Raw genomic sequence first — 16,172 nt, 5'->3', positions numbered from 1 at the left:
CACCAGGAAGGGAAGTCTCTGCAGAAAGTGTCACTGGCAGAGTGTTTCCATTCAGGGAGGTTGATAGGGTTGATGTGGTCCCCTCTGGGGAGGGGCTAGGTGGAGGAGATGAAGTTGTTTCCTGGGTGGAGGAGCTGGGTGTTGGAACAGTTGATGGTTCTGGTCCTGTTGTCCTGGAAAACCCTGAGGTGGCTGTTACATGACTTGCAGTTCCAGGCTGTGATGTGGTCCCTGTGTTTTCTGCAGTGGAGTCTGTGGATTCTATCGTGGTGGACACCTCTGTTGTCACTGTGGGTATGTTGCTGACACTGGAAGAGGACAAGCTGGTGGATTCATCAGGAGGGGATGTCTCTGCAGAAAGAGTCACTGGCAGAGTGTTTCCTTTCAGGGAGGTTGAAAGTTTTGATGTGGTCCCCTCTGGGGAGGGGCTGGGAGGAGGAGATGCAGATGTTTCCTGGGTGGAGGAGCTGGGTGTTGGAACAATTGATGGTTCTGGTCCTGTTGTCCCGGAAACCCCTGAGGTGGCTGTTGGAAGACTTGCAGTTCCAGGCTGTGATGTGGTCCCTGTGTTTACTGCAGTGGAGTCTATGGATGCTGTTGTGGTGGACACCTTTGTTGTCACTGTGGGTGTGTTGCTGACACTGGAAGTGGACAAGCTGGTGAGCTCACCAGGAGGGGATGTCTCTGCAGAAAGAGTCACTGGCAGAGTGTTTCCCTTCAGGGAGGTTGAAAGTTTTGATGTGGTCCCCTCTGGGGAGGGGCTGGGTGGAGGAGATGAAGTTGTTTCCTGGGTGGAGGAGCTGGGTGTTGGAACAGTTGATGGTTCTGGTCCTGTTGTCCCGGAAACCCCTGAGGTGGCTGTTGGAAGACTTGCAGTTCCAGGCTGTGATGTGGTCCCTGTGTTTTCTGCAGTGGAGTCTATGGATGCTGTTGTGGTGGGCACCTCTGTTGTCACTGTGGGTGTGTTGCTGACACTGGAAGTGGACAAGCTGGTGAGCTCACCAGGAGGGGATGTTTCTGCAGAAAGGGTCACTGGCAGAGTGTTTCCTCTCAGGGAGGTTGAAAGTTTTGATGTGGTCCCCTCTGGGGAGGGGCTGGGAGGAGGAGATGCAGATGTTTCCTGGGTGGAGGAGCTGGGTGTAGAAACAGTTGATGGTTCTGGTCCTGTTGTCCCAGAAACCCCTGAAGTGGCTGTTACATGACTTGCAGTTCCAGTATGTGATGTGGCTCCTGTGTTTTCTGCAGTGGAGTCTGTGGATGCTGTCATGGTGGGCACCTCTGTTGTCACTGTGGGTGTGTTGCTGACACTGGAAGAGGACAAGCTGGTGGACTCACCAGGAAGGGATGTGTCTGCAGAAAGGGTCACTGGCAGAGTGTTTCCATTCAGGGAGGTTGATAGGGTTGATGTGGTCCCCTCTGGGGAGGGGCTGGGAGGAGGAGATGCAGATGTTTCCTGGGTGGAGAAGCTGGGTGTTGGAACAGTTGATGGTTCTGGTCCTGTTGTCCCGGAAACCCCTGAGGTGGCTGTTGGAAGACTTGCAGTTCCAGGCTGTGATGTGGTCCCTGTGTTTTCTGCAGTGGAGTCTATGGATGCTGTTGTGGTGGACACCTCTCTTGTCACTGTGGGTGTGTTGCTGACACTGGAAGTGGACAAGCTGGTGAACTCACCAGGAGGGGATGTCTCTGCAGAAAGGGTCACTGGCAGAGTGTTTCCATTCAGGGAGGTTGAAAGTTTTGATGTGGTCCCCTCTTGGGAGGGGCTGGGTGGAGGAGATGAAGTTGTTTCCTGGGTAGAGGAGCTGGGTGTTGGAACAGTTGATGGTTCTGGTCCTGTTGTCCCGGAAACCCCTGAGGTGGCTGTTGGAAGACTTGCAGTTCCAGGCTGTGATGTGGTCCCTGTGTTTTCTGCAGTGGAGTCTATGGATGCTGTTGTGGTGGACACCTCTGTTGTCACTGTGGGTGTGCTGCTGACACTGGAAGTGGACAAGCTGGTGAGCTCACCAGGAGGGGATGTCTCTGCAGAAAGGGTCAATGGCAGAGTGTTTCCATTCAGGGAGGTTGATAGGGTTGATGTGGTCCCCTCTGGGGAGGGCCTGGGAGGAGGAGATGCAGATGTTTCCTGGGTGGAGGAGCTGGGTGTAGAAACAGTTGATGGTTCTGGTCCTGTTGTCCCAGAAACCCCTGAAGTGGCTGTTACACGACTTGCAGTTCCAGTCTGTGATGTGGCTCCTGTGTTTTCTGCAGTGGAGTCTGTGGATGCTGTCATGGTGGGCACCTCTGTTGTCACTGTGGGTGTGTTGCTGACACTGGAAGAGGACAAGCTGGTGGACTCACCAGGAAGGGATGTGTCTGCAGAAAGGGTCACTGGCAGAGTGTTTCCATTCAGGGAGGTTGATAGGGTTGATGTGGTCCCCTCTGGGGAGGGGCTGGGAGGAGGAGATGCAGATGTTTCCTGGGTGGAGAAGCTGGGTGTTGGAACAGTTGATGGTTCTGGTCCTGTTGTCCCGGAAACCCCTGAGGTGGCTGTTGGAAGACTTGCAGTTCCAGGCTGTGATGTGGTCCCTGTGTTTTCTGCAGTGGAGTCTATGGATGCTGTTGTGGTGGACACCTCTGTTGTCACTGTGGGTGTGTTGCTGACACTGGAAGTGGACAAGCTGGTGAACTCACCAGGAGGGGATGTCTCTGCAGAAAGGGTCACTGGCAGAGTGTTTCCATTCAGGGAGGTTGAAAGTTTTGATGTGGTCCCCTCTTGGGAGGGGCTGGGTGGAGGAGATGAAGTTGTTTCCTGGGTAGAGGAGCTGGGTGTTGGAACAGTTGATGGTTCTGGTCCTGTTGTCCCGGAAACCCCTGAGGTGGCTGTTGGAAGACTTGCAGTTCCAGGCTGTGATGTGGTCCCTGTGTTTTCTGCAGTGGAGTCTATGGATGCTGTTGTGGTGGACACCTCTGTTGTCACTGTGGGTGTGTTGCTGACACTGGAAGTGGACAAGCTGGTGAGCTCACCAGGAGGGGATGTCTCTGCAGAAAGGGTCAATGGCAGAGTGTTTCCATTCAGGGAGGTTGATAGGGTTGATGTGGTCCCCTCTGGGGAGGGCCTGGGAGGAGGAGATGCAGATGTTTCCTGGGTGGAGGAGCTGGGTGTAGAAACAGTTGATGGTTCTGGTCCTGTTGTCCCAGAAACCCCTGAAGTGGCTGTTACACGACTTGCAGTTCCAGTCTGTGATGTGGCTCCTGTGTTTTCTGCAGTGGAGTCTGTGGATGCTGTCATGGTGGGCACCTCTGTTGTCACTGTGGGTGTGTTGCTGACACTGGAAGAGGACAAGCTGGTGGACTCACCAGGAAGGGATGTGGCTGCAGAAAGTGTCACTGGCAGAGTGTTTCCATTCAGGGAGGTTGATAGGGTTGATGTGGTCCCCTCTGGGGAGGGGCTGGGAGGAGGAGATGCAGATGTTTCCTGGGTGGAGGAGCTGGGTGTTGGAACAGTTGATGGTTCTGGTCCTGTTGTCCTGGAAACCCCTGAGGTGGCTGTAGGAAGACTTGCAGTTCCAGGCTGTGATGTGGTCCCTGTGTTTTCTGCAGTGGAGTCTATGGATGCTGTCATGGTGGGCACCTCTGTTGTCACTGTGGGTGTGTTGCTGACACTGGAAGAGGACAAGCTGGTGGACTCACCAGGAAGGGATGTGTCTGCAGAAAGGGTCACTGGCAGAGTGTTTCCATTCAGGGAGATTGATAGGGTTGATGTGGTCCCCTCTGGGGAGGGGCTGGGAGGAGGAGATGCAGATGTTTCCTGGGTGGAGAAGCTGGGTGTTGGAACAGTTGATGGTTCTGGTCCTGTTGTCCCGGAAACCCCTGAGGTGGCTGTTGGAAGACTTGCAGTTCCAGGCTGTGATGTGGTCCCTGTGTTTTCTGCAGTGGAGTCTATGGATGCTGTTGTGGTGGACACCTCTGTTGTCACTGTGGGTGTGTTGCTGACACTGGAAGAGGACAAGCTGGTGGACTCACCAGGATGGGATGTCTCTTCAGAAAGGGTCACTGGCAGAGTGTTTCCTTTCAGGGAGGTTGAAAGTTTTGATGTGGTCCCCTCTGGGGAGGGGCTGGGTGGAGGAGATGAAGTTGTTTCCTGGGTGGAGGAGCTGGGTGTTGGAACAGTTGATGGTTCTGGTCCTGTTGTCCCGGAAACCCCTGAGGTGGCTGTTGGAAGACTTGCAGTTCCAGGCTGTGATGTGGTCCCTGTGTTTTCTGCAGTGGAGTCTATGGATGCTGTTGTGGTGGACACCTCTGTTGTCACTGTGGGTGTGTTGCTGACACTGGAAGAGGACAAGCTGGTGGACTCACCAGGAAGGGATGTCTCTGCAGAAAGGGTCAATGGCAGAGTGTTTCCATTCAGGGAGGTTGATAGGGTTGATGTGGTCCCCTCTGGGGAGGGCCTGGGAGGAGGAGATGCAGATGTTTCCTGGGTGGAGGAGCTGGGTGTAGAAACAGTTGATGGTTCTGGTCCTGTTGTCCCAGAAACCCCTGAAGTGGCTGTTACACGACTTGCAGTTCCAGTCTGTGATGTGGCTCCTGTGTTTTCTGCAGTGGAGTCTGTGGATGCTGTCATGGTGGGCACCTCTGTTGTCACTGTGGGTGTGTTGCTGACACTGGAAGAGGACAAGCTGGTGGACTCACCAGGAAGGGATGTGGCTGCAGAAAGTGTCACTGGCAGAGTGTTTCCATTCAGGGAGGTTGATAGGGTTGATGTGGTCCCCTCTGGGGAGGGGCTGGGAGGAGGAGATGCAGATGTTTCCTGGGTGGAGGAGCTGGGTGTTGGAACAGTTGATGGTTCTGGTCCTGTTGTCCTGGAAACCCCTGAGGTGGCTGTAGGAAGACTTGCAGTTCCAGGCTGTGATGTGGTCCCTGTGTTTTCTGCAGTGGAGTCTATGGATGCTGTTGTGGTGGGCACCTCTGTTGTCACTGTGGGTGTGTTGCTGACACTGGAAGTGGACAAGCTGGTGAGCTCACCAGGAGGGGATGTCTCTGCAGAAAGGGTCACTGGCAGAGTGTTTCCATTCAGGGAGGTTGAAAGCGTTGATGTGGTCCCCTCTGGGGAGGGACTGGGAGGAGGAGATGCAGATGTTTCCTGGGTGGAGGAGCTGGGTGTAGAAACAGTGGATGGTTCTGGTCCTGTTGTCCCAGAAACCCCTGAAGTGGCTGTTACACGACTTGCAGTTCCAGTCTGTGATGTGGCTCCTGTGTTTTCTGCAGTGGAGTCTGTGGATGCTGTCATGGTGGGCACCTCTGTTGTCACTGTGGGTGTGTTGCTGACACTGGAAGAGGACAAGCTGGTGGACTCACCAGGAAGGGATGTGTCTGCAGAAAGGGTCACTGGCAGAGTGTTTCCATTCAGGGAGATTGATAGGGTTGATGTGGTCCCCTCTGGGGAGGGGCTGGGAGGAGGAGATGCAGATGTTTCCTGGGTGGAGAAGCTGGGTGTTGGAACAGTTGATGGTTCTGGTCCTGTTGTCCCGGAAACCCCTGAGGTGGCTGTTGGAAGACTTGCAGTTCCAGGCTGTGATGTGGTCCCTGTGTTTTCTGCAGTGGAGTCTATGGATGCTGTTGTGGTGGACACCTCTGTTGTCACTGTGGGTGTGTTGCTGACACTGGAAGAGGACAAGCTGGTGGACTCACCAGGATGGGATGTCTCTTCAGAAAGGGTCACTGGCAGAGTGTTTCCTTTCAGGGAGGTTGAAAGTTTTGATGTGGTCCCCTCTGGGGAGGGGCTGGGTGGAGGAGATGAAGTTGTTTCCTGGGTGGAGGAGCTGGGTGTTGGAACAGTTGATGGTTCTGGTCCTGTTGTCCCGGAAACCCCTGAGGTGGCTGTTGGAAGACTTGCAGTTCCCGGCTGTGATGTGGTCCCTGTGTTTTCTGCAGTGGAGTCTATGGATGCTGTTGTGGTGGACACCTCCGTTGTCACTGTGGTTGTGTTGCTGACACTGGAAGTGGACAAGCTGGTGAACTCACCAGGAGGGGATGTCTCTGCAGAAAGGGTCAATGGCAGAGTGTTTCCTTTCAGGGAGGTTGATAGGGTTGATGTGGTCCCCTCTGGGGAGGGCCTGGGAGGAGGAGATGCAGATGTTTCCTGGGTGGAGGAGCTGGGTGTAGAAACAGTTGATGGTTCTGGTCCTGTTGTCCCAGAAACCCCTGAAGTGGCTGTTACACGACTTGCAGTTCCAGTCTGTGATGTGGCTCCTGTGTTTTCTGCAGTGGAGTCTGTGGATGCTGTCATGGTGGGCACCTCTGTTGTCACTGTGGGTGTGTTGCTGACACTGGAAGAGGACAAGCTGGTGGACTCACCAGGAAGGGATGTGTCTGCAGAAAGGGTCACTGGCAGAGTGTTTCCATTCAGGGAGGTTGATAGGGTTGATGTGGTCCCCTCTGGGGAGGGGCTGGGAGGAGGAGATGCAGATGTTTCCTGGGTGGAGGAGCTGGGTGTAGAAACAGTTGATGGTTCTGGTCCTGTTGTCCCAGCAACCCCTGAGGTGGCTGTTACATGACTTGCAGTTCCAGTCTGTGATGTGGCTCCTGTGTTTTCTGCAGTGGAGTCTGTGGATGCTGTCATGGTGGGCACCTCTCTTGTCATTGTGGGTGTGTTGCTGACACTGGAAGAGGACAAGCTGGTGGACTCACCAGGAAGGGATGTCCCTGCAGAAAGGGTCACTGGCAGAGTGTTTCCATTCAGGGAGGTTGAAAGTTTTGATGTGGTCCCCTCTGGGGAGGGGCTGGGTGGAGGAGATGAAGTTGTTTCCTGGGTGGAGGAGCTGGGTGTTGGAACAGTTGATGGTTCTGGTCCTGTTGTCCCGGAAACCCCTGAGGTGGCTGTTGGAAGACTTGCAGTTCCAGGCTGTGATGTGGTCCCTGTGTTTTCTGCAGTAGAATCTGTGGATGCTGTTGTGGTGGGCACCTCTCTTGTCACTGTGGGTGTGTTCCTGACACTGGAAGAGGACAAGCTGGTGGCTTCCCCCTGAGGGGATGTCTCTGCAGAAAGGGTCACTGGCAGAGTGTTTCCACTCAGGGAGGTTGATAAGGTTGATGTGGTCCCCTCTGGGGAGAGGCTGGTTGGAGGAGATACAGATGTTTCCTTGGTGGGGGAGCTGGGTGTTGGAACAGTTGATGTTTCTGGTTTTGTCGTGGAAACCTCTGAGGTGGCTGTTGGAAGACTTGTAGTTCCAAGCTGTGATGTGGCCCCTAAGCTTTTTGCTGTAGAGTCTGTGGATGTTGTTGTGGTGGACACCTCTGTTGTCGTTGTGGACGGGGTTTTACTACTTGTATGATATGAAGTGGATCCTACTGTTGAAAGAGTTTAAGGAAGGGAGTCATTGATGTGTCATATAAGTTACAAGGACTTTTTCAGGCTGGAGTGAGTGTTTAGCTCACTAAAATCAAAATTTTTGACCCAATTTTTTTCATTCCATTTTAATTTCCTCTGGAAATTTTACCCCAAGGCTCTAGTCTTTAAGGAGTGCTAGGGATTCTACCACAGGCGCCCATCCCTACCTTTAAAGCAAAGACAACAAAGGACATGCAGCCACCTTTTCCCTTTGTAGTAGGCAAATATGCTAATGCAATGGTTATCCCATAGGCATAATTGATCAAGTACACCTCTTATCTTCCCCATGTGAAGTTTGAAAACTCAGGTCCCTGTGCTTCAGTCAAATATTCTTTAGTTAAAGTACACACACAGATCATGCAGTTAAAATAATTAAAGTTTCCCTATGTCCTATACACTGCCACGGTGATGAGTGGTAGTCTTCTTCTCTTTTATGGCCCCTTCTTCTTCTCCTTAATCTAGTACTGACTCCTATCAGTTTTCCTGTTCTACTCATCTTCTAATCTGTTGGCGTAAATACTACCCAGTGCCTAGGAACCCTTGCAGCGAGATAAGAAGGTCTCTAAAGAATGTGGTAAGGAGGGAAATGGAGAGGGGAGCTGGCCACCCTCCTTATTTTCAGTTCCTGGGAGAGGATCTAAATAGAACGATCTTGGTTCTAAAGTAAAGGAATGTACTCATAAAACGTCAGAAGAAACCCACCTGCCCAGTGGGAATGTACCTCATCCTGTATAATCCCCTGCTTGTAGGCATGGACAGCCCTCCATGGTGTCCCCTCCTGATGCCAAGAAGTGAGGGAGTGACACAATATCCAAAACCTCTCTGTGGAGTCCAAGTTCTTCCTTTGGTCTCAATAAACAGTACACTGGGGCATTTTAGCCCTGGGGTTAAACACAATCCATCCCCTCAAATCTCTCACCCCAGCAAGAGCTCCATGATCCTCTTTTCCTCTCTTCTTTCTCAATTACCCACCTGAAAATCCCAAGGACCTTGCCAGCCCAACAGGACCTTCTTTAGAAAGAAGAGGCAGAAAAAATGCTGTGAATGTGCGCCACAGTCTGGCTGGGCAAAGTAACAGGGGGTGGGGTGAGTGACAAGCAACTTGTGAAGGTTGATACAGCGGGAGCCGCCTCTCTGCTGGACTGCAGAGGTACATATACCCAGCTAATTACACACAGCTTAACTCAATTAACATAAACTAGATACAGCAGTCAGTCATTAAGGAATCTCCACACTTAATGGCTCGCTGGTGTTACTTCACAAACCACTCCCTCTGGCAAAATGCCAGGTGCCATCTTGACTTGTTTACAGACCCTAACAAATGTGCACAGTTGTGAGCCATATAAGGACATTTCAGTAGACCACCTCGAACTGTGGTCCCATGAGGTTGTGACTCCTAGTGATGCTGTAGCCCTCTTTGTTCGAGAGTACTCTGTGGTAAACACATCACAATGATGTGATGACCTAGCAATGCATTTCTCAGAATGTGTCCTCACCATGAGGAGACGCATGACTGTGAACACCCTCCCTGCTTAAACTCCTCTGCTAGAGCACCTGGTTACACAGCTTCATTTATCTGGTATAAAGTGATCGAGAGAGTGTACAATAATACAGGAGAATTTAGGAGGACTCAAGCCAAAGCGCCACTCCCTCCATCTGGGGACAATGTGAGGACCTAGGGAGCAGGGGGTGGGGAGGGTCTCTGCCTTATCTTCAGATACATAATTGTCTTGATTTCCTTTTGTTTTCCTCACGGACAGTCCTTCAGGTGTCTCTGCCATTCGTTGGTCCCCTCTACTTTCAATCTGAATGTCCCCTTCCCACTTCACTTTTTCTTTTTAACTGGGAAGAGGAGTGAATTCTGTTCTATTTTCAAAATCACACAGGGAGGATGTGGCTGAACCCAAAACAAATCTTTATGGGCAGTTTCCCAAGGCCCCATGTCTCTGTGATGGCCATCAGGGCAGCGGAGAAGGGAAACCTGGAGGCCACTAAATTTGGGGACCCAAAGTACTTTTAGGGGCCCACAGAATGTTTTCATATTAATTTCTTTTACAATAAGAAAAATTATTTTACAATAATTTCATATTAATTTTTTTTTACATAAAAATCAATGAATCCAGCTTCAATTGCATTAGTGGGTTTTTTTGTTTGGTTTGTTGGTTTGGGGTTTTTACAGAAGAAAGGTGCCGAGGAAGGCAAAAATACCTAGGACCTGAGATGTAGCCCTTAATAGATAAAGAGATAAGGACCATAGAAGTCGTTTGAAAACCATCTAATTTCATTTTTTATTTTCCATTAGTTTGATCAGCTTGTACTGATGTTTTTCAACAACAACAAAACAGCTTCCCAAAAGTGAAAGGTTTGTTTAAAAAAATCACAAAGCTGGGCTGAGGTTGTGGATCAGCAGTAGAGTGTTTGCCTTGCACATGTAGGGCACTGGGTTTGATCCTCAGCACCACATGGAAAGAAATAAACAAAATAAAGGTATTGTGTCCATCTACAATTAAAAAAAAATCACAGAGCTAAACTGGGTGTGGTGGTGCACACCTGTAATCCCAGCAACTGAGAGGCTGAGGCAGGAGGATTGCAAGTTCAAGGGCAGCCCCAGCAAGTTTGCAAGACTGTCTCAAAATAAAAAGGGATTTAGCTCAGTGGTAAAGTGCCCCTGGGTTCAATCCCCAGTACCTCCATCAACAACAAAAAAGCAAAAACAAAAACAAACAAACAAAAAAATCACAGAGCTAAGTTCTTTCTGACTCAACCCTTAGGTTGATGCTGAGAAATAACCATTATTGTGGTATAACAGCAAACATAGTTTTAACACATTTGCAGTATTTGCTTCTTCATTAAAAATCCTTTTCTTTAAATCAAGAGGTGTCATTCTCTTAAGAAATATGAACAGCGAGGCTGAGGCACTGCTCTTTCCTTGGACAGTGTTGCTTTCTCCAAGGTGACAATAGCCAGTTTTAGAATTCTAGCAGTTGGGAAGTGTGTGTGGTGGGGGGAGGAGAACAAAGGAAGGTGGAATTTGCTCAGTGCATATTGCATTCATGTGTCGAAATATTACACTGAACCACACCAATACTTGTCTCCCCTGGGCACATATTTCAAGAGCCCAGTGGATGCCTGAGACATCTAATAGAACTGAGCCCTACATATACTATCTTATATATACATACCTATAACAAAGTTTTATTAAAAATTAGGCACAGAAAAAGATTAACCATAACTAATAAAAAATAGAATGATACATTGTGATAAAATTTATTTAAAATTTATGAATTGTTCACATCTGGAATTTTCTGTACAGCATTATTTTTAGAGTAAATTAAATTCCTACTTTTTTAAAGTTATAGATGGATGCAATACCTTTATTATGTTTGTTTATTTTTTAATGTGGTGCTAAGGATCAAACCCAGCGCCTCATGCATACTAGGCAAGCGCTCTACCACTGAGGCACAAATTCCTACATTTTTAGAAAAAAAATTTTAACATTTGTGCCAATCTGGCAGAAAGGTGTGAAATTGGTATACATACTCTAGCCCTGATCATATCCTAACCAGATGTTAATTTAACTAGTCACATTTTGTTTATTTTTTGGTTTTGTGGTGCTAGGGATCAAACCAGGGGCCTCACACGTGCTAGGCAAGTGCTCTACCACTGAAACACTGATCTAAACTCCCAGCCTCTCAAACTTTTTTTTATACTGAGGATTGAATCCAGGGATGCTCTACCAGTGCATCCTGAGCCCTTTTTATTTTATTTTGAGACAGGGTCTCACCAAGTCGCCTACGCTGGCCTCAAACTTGTAGTCCTCCTGCCTCAGCTCTCCAAGTCACTGGAATTACAAGTGTGCACCACTGCCCCCAGCTTTTATTTAACCTCATTGCTCACAGGAGGAAGTTCACAGGGAGATGAACTCCCAGGGCAGAATTTAGGTTCAAGTCCAGTTCCTACAGTTGTCTGTAATTCCAGCACTTTCTCTTTTTAAGAGAGTCATTTAGACTTTCAAGTGAATGGGAGTGATTATGAATCAGCTCTGACTATTAAGAAAGAAGTGACTCACTTGATTGTGTACTTTCATTAATAGTAACTATTTCCTAGAGACACACTTCTAAGCGGACTAAACAAAGACATGGATTAAAAATAAAATTAATGTAGCCCAAAGTTGGGATTTTTTTTTTCCTAAGATAAAATAACCAACCTCCTGGAAAAGTTAAGAGAGAAAGAAATGAAAGGGAAAGGAGGAAATAGGGAAGGAGGAATATGGATAAGAAAAGAAGATTATAGGAATTTTAAAAAGGGGATATAGCTTCAGAAAAAAAGTTTAAGAAAGATAATGCTCTGATGAATTTATAAAAAATGTAAAACTTGAACAAATTGAACATTTTTTTAAATTTACAATTTATCAAATTTGAACTCAGAAAACCCAGATATAAACTATTATAAGGGGTAGGAAGTATAGGGCGGGGGACAGAGCACTTGCCTAGCATGTGCCAGGTTCTGGGTTCAAACCCCAGTACAAAACAAAAATAAAAACCAACAAAAAACACCCAAAATAAGCTATTTTAAATTGCCATCACTTTAAAAAAAGAATCTAGGGGTCTGGAGACGAAGATCAGTAATACAGAACATGCTAAAGATCCTGGGTTCAATTTCTATCATCACAAAAAAAAAAAAAAAAGAAAAAAGTAAAAGAAATAAAAAAGAGAATCTATCTTCCTCCAAAAATAGATATAACAAGATAATTTTATAGGCAATTCAAGGAATAGGCAATTTCAATTTTATACTCACTCTCCCAAAGTTTTGAAAAACACTAGCTCCATGTCTAATGTTATAATGTTAATATAACGTTAGTACACAAACCAAACAAAGACAGAATAAGAAAGGAAAACTATGGATTGATTATCAGTGATAATATACATTGAAACATTGTAAACAAAATATCAGCAAGCCAAATCTAATATTGGATTTTGAAACGGTATACTTGGATCAAAGTCAGTTTAAACCAGAAATGCAAGATAAATATAAGACTTGTTGATGTATGTCACCAAATAAACAGAATGGAGGGAAAACCTGACTATCCAGCAGATACAGGAAAGGTACTTGATAAAAGTCAACACTCATTCCTATTACAAGTCCTAGCAAGTGAAAAATACAAGTTAACTCCCTTGACCTCATCAACAATATCAATCAAAAGCCCATGGTAAACATAATACTTAACCACTGGAAATATTTTCTTTAAAATCTGGAATAAGAATATCAGTGTTCACTGCTTAATTTTAAAGGCATCCAGTGTTTTATAGGCATCAACGTTGATTGGCTGGAGGTGTGGCTTTGCCTAATGTGTGCAAAGCCCTAGGTTTGAACCTCAGCAACACCAAACAAAACAAAATATGGCACAAACATTAGGTTGGAGGTGCTAGGCAGTGCAATAAGACAGGAAAAATAAACAAAAGACATCAGGGTATAAAGAATTTCATTTTCCCATGGAAAGAAAGAAACAAATCTATGAATATTTGCCAATAATATAATCATTTACATAAGAAAGTCTCTTAAAGCTGGGGGTGTAGCTTAGAGGGAGATGGTAAAGCACTTGCCTAGCATGCATGAGAACTTAAGTTGAAGCCCCAACACCATGAAAAGAAAAAAAAAACAATAAACAAAGAAAGCCTCTTAATTTTATTAATTGTAATCAAATTTCCATACACATGATCAGATTTTTTTAAATAGCTGCATTCCTATACATCAATGAAAGAAAACAATATTTTGAAAACTATGATATTTATGATAGTGACAAAATATAAAGAATTTAAGAAGTTTATAAAAGATGAGCTTCATTTTTATAGACAAACTTATATAACTTCAATTGAAATACACTAAACAAAGTATTATATACATTTTAGAAAATATAGATAATTAAAGGACCAAAATTCCGTAATCTCACTCCCCAGACAACAACATTGTTTTTTCCTTCCAAGATTTTCCCTATACTTTAAAAATACACGTGGTTTCGCTGGGCATAGTGGCACATGTCTGTAATCCCAGAGGCTCCAGTGACTGAGGATTGTAAGTTCAAAGCCAGCCTCAGTGAGACCCTCAGCAACTTAGCAAGACCCTGTCTCAAAATCAAAAGTCAAAAGGGCTGGGGATGTAGCTCAGTGGTTAAGCACCCCTGGGTTCAATCCCTGATACCATAAAAAAATTATATATATATGAACTTACCCACTATATACAATTTTAACTTTACTTGATATCATTGAGAATTTCTTGTGTTATTATTCTTGTGAACATAGCCCAAGTAGAGACCAATCTTTTATGTCTTAGATGACAGTTCTTTTCCCTGCCCCATTTTGGAGGCCTGGAAGAGCCAGCTCAGGGGGCTGGGTGAGCTCAACCCAAAAGCAAGAACTTTGATGTTGTACGAAAACTCTCTATATTGAGCTCTGAAGGCACCTCCCCCCCCCATCCCCTCCCCATTCTTAATAAAGCCATTCCCCTATCTGGAAACTTCCATTGCCAAATTTCCATGTCCCTGCAAATAGGAGCACATCCTATAGTATGCCAACCTCTCTGTGCAAAAATGTGAACTCAGGATCATGAGCATGCTACTGTTTCTGGCTTGCAAGTTTTCCCCCAGTAAACCTTGCTTTATGCTTATTCCATTTGTTGCTGGTATGAACATGTGCACTTGTGCATGCACGCATGCGTGACTGCGTGCGTGTGTGTGTGTGTTTATCTATGCCCCTATGGAACACTGGATGCAGCCCTTCAAATATTAAATATCTGTAATGATGCTGATCAGATGAACTGAAATGAGCATGTAGACAAATTTAACATTGAAGAAGGAAAAAAACATTAAATAAATATTCTACCATAGGGAAAGCTTATAATTATAATTAACTTATTCCTGGACATTTAGGCTGTTTTCAGTATATTGCTGTTTATAAATAAAGCTTTGATGACTGTCTTCGTGGGTAATGTTCTGTTTGGTTTTCATTATTTCAGCTCACTTCCTTAATGTAAATTTTTGTTGGTAGAATTAGGCTAACACTGTTAGACACATTTTTTGTGTTATTCATACACTCTGCCAAATTTCTTTGCAGAAAGGTTGTGCCCATTTCCAGTCCCGCTGGCTGTGTATGAGGCGTCCCAGTTGCCCAGTCTCCCCTCCCTTTGAGCATCTCTTTGCTTTGCAGTTCTGATTTTAAGTGTTGCCAAACCAGGCAGTGACCTGGCAGTCCTCCTTTCAAATGTTTATTTAAAGAACTTTCTAATCAAGATTGATTGATTAGAGTTTCCTGCTCTAGCAGACAAGAAGGCCAGGAAGCCAGTGCACGTTAATGACAGTTTTGTCTTGGGAGTAGGCGCAACATCTCTGTAAATCTATGGGGCTTGTTGTGAGGAGGAAGGGATTTTCATTGAGTACAACAAAACTTCAGTTACTGTATTTTTCTTTCACTACTGTTTGAACAATAAATCTTGAGCTACTCCTTCAACAGATTATTCAGCTGTTTAAGAAAACAGTTTGCAGATTACTCAATCTACTAATCTTAAATAGATTATTCTTAGTTAAGAAACACTGGTGAGGAGGGAGGACAGGAGGGAAAGGGGGATTATGAACCAAAATTGAATTCCATACATGTGTGAATTTGTCGAGATGAACCCAACAATTATGTAAAACTATAAAGCTCTAATTAAAAAAAAAAAAATTTAAAAAGAGAAACACTGGTGAGGTAGAGTTCTTTTTGGTAAGAATAGTCCTAAAAAGATAGGATGAATCAGAATCCCTGGGGAAGTTTATAAAAATGCATCCTTGGGCTGACCTTGAGAGTCTAATTTCATTCTGGGGTGAGGCCAGGAATATGTATTTTAACAGATGCCCAGGGTGATTCTGATAAGGTGATCTATGGACCACATGCTGCCTTTAAAATAAACTGATAGCCTCTGTTTTTTAAAATGTTCTTAGGGACTGGGGATGTAGCTCAGTGGCAGAGCATGTGCTGAGCATGTGCCTGGTCCCTGAGTTTGGTCCCCAGCACCAAAACCAAACAAAGCAAAACGATACCAGCACCAAAAACCGGTGAAATGTTTGTAAACTAACGCCGTCTTACTGAAGTTGAAAGGCACAGAAAGTCGGGGTCTTGATCAAGTTGTGTTCTGAAAAATACGCTTGCTCAGCCTTGTGCCTGCTGCTCTAGCGTTGCCAGAATGCACGGACCTTGTCTTTTCCCAGAGTGCAAAAAGTCAGGCTGCGCAGGTTCCATCCATGGTTAGACAGCTGCAGCTTGTTTATCTCACTCTGGCCAAATGCAGAGCAGAGAGCAAGAGAGCTGACTGTCTGGAGTTGCTATTTGAGAGAAAGAGACCCATCTTCTCCTCTCCTCCCCTCTCTTCTTACTTCCCATGACACAACATCGTATAAGCTGTGAATCTTGATCTCCTTCCAGTCCTGGAACCCTCTCAACAGGAAACCCTTCTGAGTTCTCCAGGTCCCTGTCCCATCTTAGGAAAGAGGTTACATCTCCACTCAAAGGCTGTCCCCTCCTTAGTGTCCTGACTGCTCTCCTCCCTCCTTCCTGATGGCCTCATCCACCAGTTCTCTTGTCCCAGCATCTCTCTGCATTGCCCCTTCTCTTCCACCAACAGTCACATACAGTTAGGTCTCTTTGGAGACTTTTGCAGTCCTGATTTTAAATCTTGCCAAACAGGGCGGTAAGCTAGCAATCTTTCTTTCAAATGTTTATTTGAAGAACTTTCTAATCATGATGGATTGATCAGAGTCTCCTGCTACAGCAGATAGGAA

At 46.1% G+C, this 16,172-nt stretch overlaps 1 non-coding gene across 1 annotated transcript; it reads left to right on the top strand.

Annotated features, from left to right (window-relative positions):
- The first annotated feature begins 14,152 nt into the window (after positions 1–14,152).
- LOC114093411 (small nucleolar RNA SNORD78) lies at positions 14,153–14,213 on the top strand. Its single transcript, XR_003582893.1, has one exon. It is a non-coding gene; the product is annotated as a small nucleolar RNA SNORD78 (small nucleolar RNA).
- Positions 14,214–16,172: the final 1,959 nt, after the last annotated feature.

Source organism: Marmota flaviventris, chromosome 8 (assembly GCF_047511675.1).
Source record: "Marmota flaviventris isolate mMarFla1 chromosome 8, mMarFla1.hap1, whole genome shotgun sequence".
In the NCBI taxonomy this organism is placed as follows: domain Eukaryota; kingdom Metazoa; phylum Chordata; class Mammalia; order Rodentia; family Sciuridae; genus Marmota; species Marmota flaviventris.
The sequence above is the reverse complement of the archived record's forward strand: the minus strand, read 5'-3'. Positions and strand labels throughout refer to the sequence as shown.